Below are 7,011 nucleotides of genomic sequence, written 5' to 3'. Positions count from 1 at the left end.
AGCTATTATTAATATAACCAGTTTAAAGGATGCTACAAATGAAAGCCAATTAATTTGCCTGAAAACCGCAACTTTCATTAAAGAATTATGCCAATGTTTTTATCTATATTTCTAATAAAAATCATTTTTCTAAAATGTTGATTATTCCAAAGCACTTTTCATAGTGCCTTTTTCTCCCCCCCAAATTCACAGCTAAAGTTGTATAGATTTCCTCACTAGGTCCCCATTTAGGGCCATTTTAGGAGAGTTTGATTCTATTTGATTTTCAAATGTCTGTGGACACACAACTCACTTCTCAACCACCTGCTAACTGGGATTCTTTGGAAAGTTTCAATATCTCCCCCCACCCCCAATCAATATTGACAGATGTCTGAAAATGGTCCAAAAATCGCTTGTCAAATACATCTTCTCTCTGGTTCCATAAGTTTCAGATCCCCAGAATCCCTATCAGCAGATGTTTCTTGGGCTGAGGATGTTTTGTTATTTTCTTGTATTTTACTTTTCTCCAGGCATTTCAGAAATGCCTTCTCCAGCATAATTTTAAAAGCAAACTGAAACCACCAATTGTATGACACCTGTCACTGCTGCCACACGCTATGTGGTTGTCATTTTTTTTTGAAAAATACATTGTCTTCATCTAATATCATCAGAGACCAATAATTAAACAGAAAAAAGACAGTTTGAATTAGTTCATGGTGAATGACTGTCTAAACCGATGCAGGCCATATGTGTTAAATGTCTATATTAGTGCTACATTAGCATTTCTGAACATAGAGATAACATCAAGGAACAGCTTAATGAGGAAAAGCCACTAATCAGCAAAGGCAAAAGAGAAGTGATGGTCAAGCAGCAAATGTTTGAAGAATGCTAGGAAAACACCATAATGCCTACTTACCTACCTATCTGACCTTGGGAAAGCAAGCCACTTTAGCTCAGCCTCAGGTTCCTTATCTGTGAAATGACAGGGTTAGAGTAGATAGCCTCTGAGATCCCTTCTAGCTCCTGTAGGTTGAAACCAGGAGCAGGGGGTAGAATCTGCAAAGAGCCAGATTTAGAGTTGATTTCAGGGGAGGAGGATTTCTAAAAAAAAAAAAAACAGAGCTATCTCTAAGTGATCCAAATTCCCCAGTAAGTAGTGGATTTCTCCTCACTGGAGATCTTTGAGCAAAGGCTGGATGACCCCTCAATATGGTTATTGTCCAAGGGATTCTCTGTTAGGTACCACCAAGGCCCCTCCTAACTCAGACATGCTGTGACTTGAAACATACATTGTATATTGCCACCTCCCCAGTGAGTCTTTCCAGCTAGAAATGGAATATGTATCTTGATAACCAACCTGGAAATAACTCTTTGCACTGCTATTTGTGACTTTCTGAAAGATCCCAGCTTGTGCCTATCCTCTTGTAATTCTTTTTCCTTCCAAAGTTGTACCATCAGGGTACAAAACCACCCATGGCTAAAGTGGTTGTTGAAGGGATTTTACCTCCTTATGCTTCTTCCTTTCCTATTCAAGTCAGTGACGGCTCACTACTCTGAAGCTACTTGGTGGTAGTGGTAGTGGGGCTCTGAATAGGGTTCAAATTCAGGAGATGTAGACCAGAAGCTTAAAACACGGTCCCTGCAGTTAAGAAGTTTCCAATCTCCTTTGCAATACAAGACCAAGGAAAAGAAGAAGAATCAATGCAAATCAGCATTGGAAAAAGCACTAAATTCAGAGTCAGAGGCCCTGAGTTCAAATCCCAACTCAGTCATTTACTAGGGGAAGAAAAGGGAACAGGCACTTATTGTGTGCCACCCACTTTAGTAAGCGTTTTACAAATGTCATCTTATTGATCACTACCTGTGTGACACCGAGTGATTCTCCCTAGGCCTCAGTTTCCTTATCTATAAAAAGGACACCTGGACAGATGGCCTCTACGGTTTCTGCCAGCTCCAAGCCAATGGATTTAGCTCAATAGTTCAACGTGGACTGGAATAATCAATTCTAGAAGGCTTTCTAGAGGGGGCAGAACTTAGCCTGGCCCTGGATGGCTGATCCAGTGATAGTCACCGAGAGGAAGTACATCTTGTCCCATGGAACTGTTCTTCCCTCCCCCCCAGCAGCATGCCAGTGGAAGTCAGAAAACAAAGGTGTTTGACCAGGGCATCTTGAAGTTCCCTTCCAGCCTATAGCTTCATCAGCCTTTACTTACAAAGAAGAAACACAATTTCCAGGCATTCTATTTATGAAGTGAATAAGAGTCATGAATTTTAGGCAACTAAATAGCACTGCCATCTTTGGTTTTGGTCTTGTTTGTTTTTTCCTTTACGGAAACACATGGTGAACTGGGAAGAAGCTCAGCCTGTATATCTGCAGACCTGGGCTCTGGCTCCTGCTCAGTTGCTAACTTGATGTGTGACTTTGGACAAGTCACTTCATCTCTCTAGGCCTCAGTTTCCTTCTCTGTAAAATGAAAGACATGGCCTAAATTCCCCTCCATCTCTTGTGTCTCTGACTTCCCATCACCGAGAGAAAGGTGTGCCAAGTTTACATCGAGTGATGGCTGCTGATCACAAGGGGTAGATTTCCCAGGCAGATGGAACCTCATTACAAAGCCCCTTGTGCTGTTAACACATCTCCACAAATCTTAATGAATGGTAAAGTTTAGAACTATTTTTTTGCTCCTTGGGAGTCATGGGATGGGATTCAATCCCAGGCATAATTAGTACATTGTTGTCAGTTTCCTTGGCTAGGTGAGGATCCAGCCTGTGACACCAGCGTCATGTTCAAAAGCAGCCTCCAAGGCTGAAGCTGCAGGGGCACAGAAGTTTGCGTGAACTCAGGTCACGAAAAGCAGGAGTCAGAACCTGGAGCTCATTAGTTCTCCACTGAACTTCTTCTACCTTGAATAAAAAGGTCCTTTCATAATGAAGTGCTAGACGGGATCCTGAAAGAAACCCAGGACCCACAAACTGTGACATGACACTTCGATCTCCTTTATCACCAAGTGTTTTCATCTAGAGGCTTGATGCATAAGAAGAAGCTGGACTATTAATTAAAAAAGGGGATGTGGCTTTACAGTCAATTAAAAAAAAGGACTTTGCTTTGGACACTGGGATCAGTCAGATATTGTACAGAGGGGGAAGTAACTAATTAACCAAAAAAATCTTACTTTTTAAACTTTTTTAATGATGGTGTTAGAGAAGAAGGTTAGAGAGAGGAAATTATAATGCAAATAGTACCTCAATTAATAGTTACCAACTAAGTAATAGAATAAAGTATATTTATAAATTAGTATGATTCTTAATTGGGTAAGAGGCTAAAGAAAATCTTTGTGAGAATATGCCAATAGTGCATTAATCTCCATCATTTATAGCTACATTGCAAATAACACATATATATGATTTCCTTATTAATATTAAAATATTTATAGCAGCAAAAATGAGACAGGGTCAGTGGGGTTTATTAAATTTTAAACCCTTCTCCACTGTGCCGTTATGGATAGAGTCTATGAGAGTTTGTGGTTCTTGCATGATTATTAATTCCTTTACATGGTTAAGCTGATGAGGGCGCTGATATATTTGATCTGAATACACTTGAAAGAACAGGCCCAAATTGGATGGAGTTTGTCCAAGGGTACAAAATTGGTATGACTTCCACGACCATGTAGGAAGAAATCCCTCTGTTCTTAAAAGATGGGAAATGCCATCAGGCCTAACCACTTTTTCTCATATTTGGTGTTCGTGTTTTCATACTTATTCTTCCAAAAGGAGGATGCCGGATAATTATATATTTTGTGCCAGCTGCAGAATTCCCCCTTAGAGACAGTTCAGCTTGCACCCTGAAATTAGATCCCACCACCTTACTGTGCTACTCACAAGAGCTCCAGGAGGCATGCCCTTCCTTTTAGAGCCATTTTACAGAGCAAGTGGGGCCTCTGATTTTTACTGGTCACCTTGTTTATGATTAGGTTGAACCATGTCCCCTAGGGTCTTTCATGAAAATGAAACACCTGTGACCATTATTCACCGCATTTACTGCCTCCCATGGCCTTCCAACAAAGACCTTGCTGGGAAAGCCAGAGGGCAATGATGCCAGGCTACCTGAGGATCTAGGACAAAAAAATGGCATAGATCAGGAAAAAGGTACCTGCTTCACCCATCTACTCAATTTCAAGTCAACAGCTGTGTAGACACACTGCCAAACATCTAGGTCTTTGGAAGTATTTGCTTGGTATCCTGGAAATGAAACATTTAGATGACTGATGGAATCTTTTAGCAGTTTATCTAGATATTTTGGTGACATAGACAAGACTGATCCATGGGACTGCCTGAATAGAGCTCCAGTTCTCAGTGAGGTCAATCTCCAAAGGAGAGAAAATGGTCATAAAATATGTTACTGGTTGAAATGAACCCTGAAAATAATGGCCTGTGGAGAGAGTACCTAGACACAATGTACTCTTGTCACGGGAAGGTAAGCCAGATCCATTGCACACCTGCTGATGTTTCAGGTTGTATCCAAGAAGAGCCTTTGGGACAGCTCACTGCAACAACCTATGCCAAGCACCAGGAACCACCAAAATAACGAAAAAAAAACCAAACTATTTTTACATCTCTGTGGGCAACGTATCTATGGCTGGCTCAAGTTCCCAGCTGTCACCTAAGGATGAAAAAGGCCTTCCAGAGCCAACCACTCCACCAGGTGGGAACTTTCCAAACATCATAAAGTCAAGTCATTTATTTTGTGGCTCTGAAAGTGAAGGTCTTCCATTTTGAGAAAAAAATTCTTTTTGATAAACTAGGCCATTGAATGCTCAAAGCACTATTATAAGAAAGAGACTCCTCGTGTATGCAAAATGATCAATTGAATGAAAAGAACCTCAGAAATGAACCTGGACTATAGTCCTAGGCCCTGGGAGTTAACAAAATCTATTACTTTGGTATTAAAAATGAATATTTGAATTTTAGCGAAGAACAGTTCCATGAAAAATAGATGTCACTGTGGCTTTTCCCAAATGTGATGTTCCTAGGACGCCTGAGACTTGTGCTGCTAAATGAAGGTGCATTGTATTACCTCTGATAAGAGCTGGAAACCATGGAAGAATGAATCTAGCCTTATGGCTGGAAAAAATGGAATGTTATCTTTAGCCGATCCAGCAGCTGGTGAGAAGATGCACAGTAAATTACACACTACATTGGACTGTCCTACTGAGCTATCAATGTCTTACGTTGCTTATTTAGGCAAGAATGATAACAGAAACTGTTCAGTTGTTCTTAAGCTATGACAAACCAAAGGAACATTATCTGTTTGTTCCTTTTAACAAGACATCCTTGGAATTTAAGTGTTTTTCATTCTTTGAGATGAATGGTTTTTGAAGATGAGTCATTTTTTTTTAAATGATCCATTTCATCTTTGCTTGAATTATAGAAACCTTTCCCCCGAAATTTAGAACTCATCTGATACAGGGTTATAGCTCTTTAGGATTCTACACATTCATTTTGACACATTTCAGCTGCCATTTACCTTCCATCCATCAAACAAACTTTTGAGTGGGCAGCTCATCCTCATTTTACAGAATTGCTGATTGAGAACTGGAAGGGACCTTGAAGGGTAGCTAGTCTACCCCCTCTCCCATTGAAGATGAGGAAATCAAAGCATAGAGACTTTAAATAACCTGCCTCCATTCACATGACTACTAAATGTCTGAGGTGAGGTTTGAACCCATTTCCTGATTCTACGTCTAGTGCTCTATCCACTACCCTCATTTCTTCTTTGAAAGGAAAGAATGCTAGACTTATAGTCAGGACTACTCGAGTTGAAGTTCCACCTCTGACACCTACCTGGGTGATTAGGTAAATCACTCAATTTCTCTGGCTCTTGATTTTGTCTTTTGTAAAACAAGGAAACTGGATTAGATTTAGTGTCTTATACCCTTTCTGTCCCTTGACAATGTGGAGAAGCCTAAAGACCCCTTCTCAGGATTCCAAGCTATCATTATACAAAACCCATCATCCCATGTCTGCTACATTTATAGTCATCTACCTCAACTCTACACCCCCATACCAATGCCCAGCTCCATATTTACCTACCCCTTCCACTGTGCTCTCTAAAATATCTGTTCCATAATTAACAATCTTGCTGTCATCTTAAATCTTTTTCTTACTCTTTCCCTCCAACTAAACCTGATCTTTGTACTCATTGTGGCCTCAATGCCTCCACCACTTAGTTCTTTCATAGGCCCTGTGCTGGCTACACTGTCCTCCCTTTCTTGTCTCAGTCTCATGTTGAATCTATTCTGTTCTCTCCTGTTCTCTACCCTTAAGTCCTTTGTCCCCTTGTCCATTTGCTGATCAAACTTTATCAACCCTTGGCTTACTCCTGCCTTCTTCCTTCTATTCATATGTCAGGGAGCGCAACTGCAATGGGCTGGCCACGTTGTTCAAATGCATAATGTATGCTTGCCAAAAAGACTATTTTATGGAGAACTCACATGGGGCAGGAGATCACATGGTGGCCAGAAGAAGAGATACAAGGACATTCTCAAGGTCTCTCTCAAGAACTTGGGATTTGACTGTGCAACATGGGAGACAGCATGGTGTGCTTGCATCAGAAAGGGTACTGTGCTCTTTGAGCACAGCAAAGCAGAATTGAAACAGCACAAAGTAAACATAGGATGTGCAAATTTGGGATATCCACCTCACATATTCACACAGACTATCTGTGCCCAACCTGTGGTAGATCATTCCGAGCTCATATTTGTCTGATCAGCCACAGTAGGACACACTGAAATTTCACTTTATCATGGCGATGTCATTTTGGTTCTCTTTGAAGAGGAAGGACAACAGCCAACCAATCAACTAATGAATATGGATGGAAGAAATCAGGAAACCATGCTGACTGGGTCCACTTAAAATTTTTGTTATGCAATCTCTACTGGGCTCTCTCTGCAGCAAGGTAATCCTCTTAAATCTTCTTAATTGATCCAAAATCCCACTCATCTCATCAGGTATTCCAGACCATATTGTCCCTCC

This window comes from Notamacropus eugenii, chromosome X (assembly GCF_028372415.1).
Source record: "Notamacropus eugenii isolate mMacEug1 chromosome X, mMacEug1.pri_v2, whole genome shotgun sequence".
In the NCBI taxonomy this organism is placed as follows: domain Eukaryota; kingdom Metazoa; phylum Chordata; class Mammalia; order Diprotodontia; family Macropodidae; genus Notamacropus; species Notamacropus eugenii.
Note: the sequence above shows the minus strand (reverse complement) of the source record.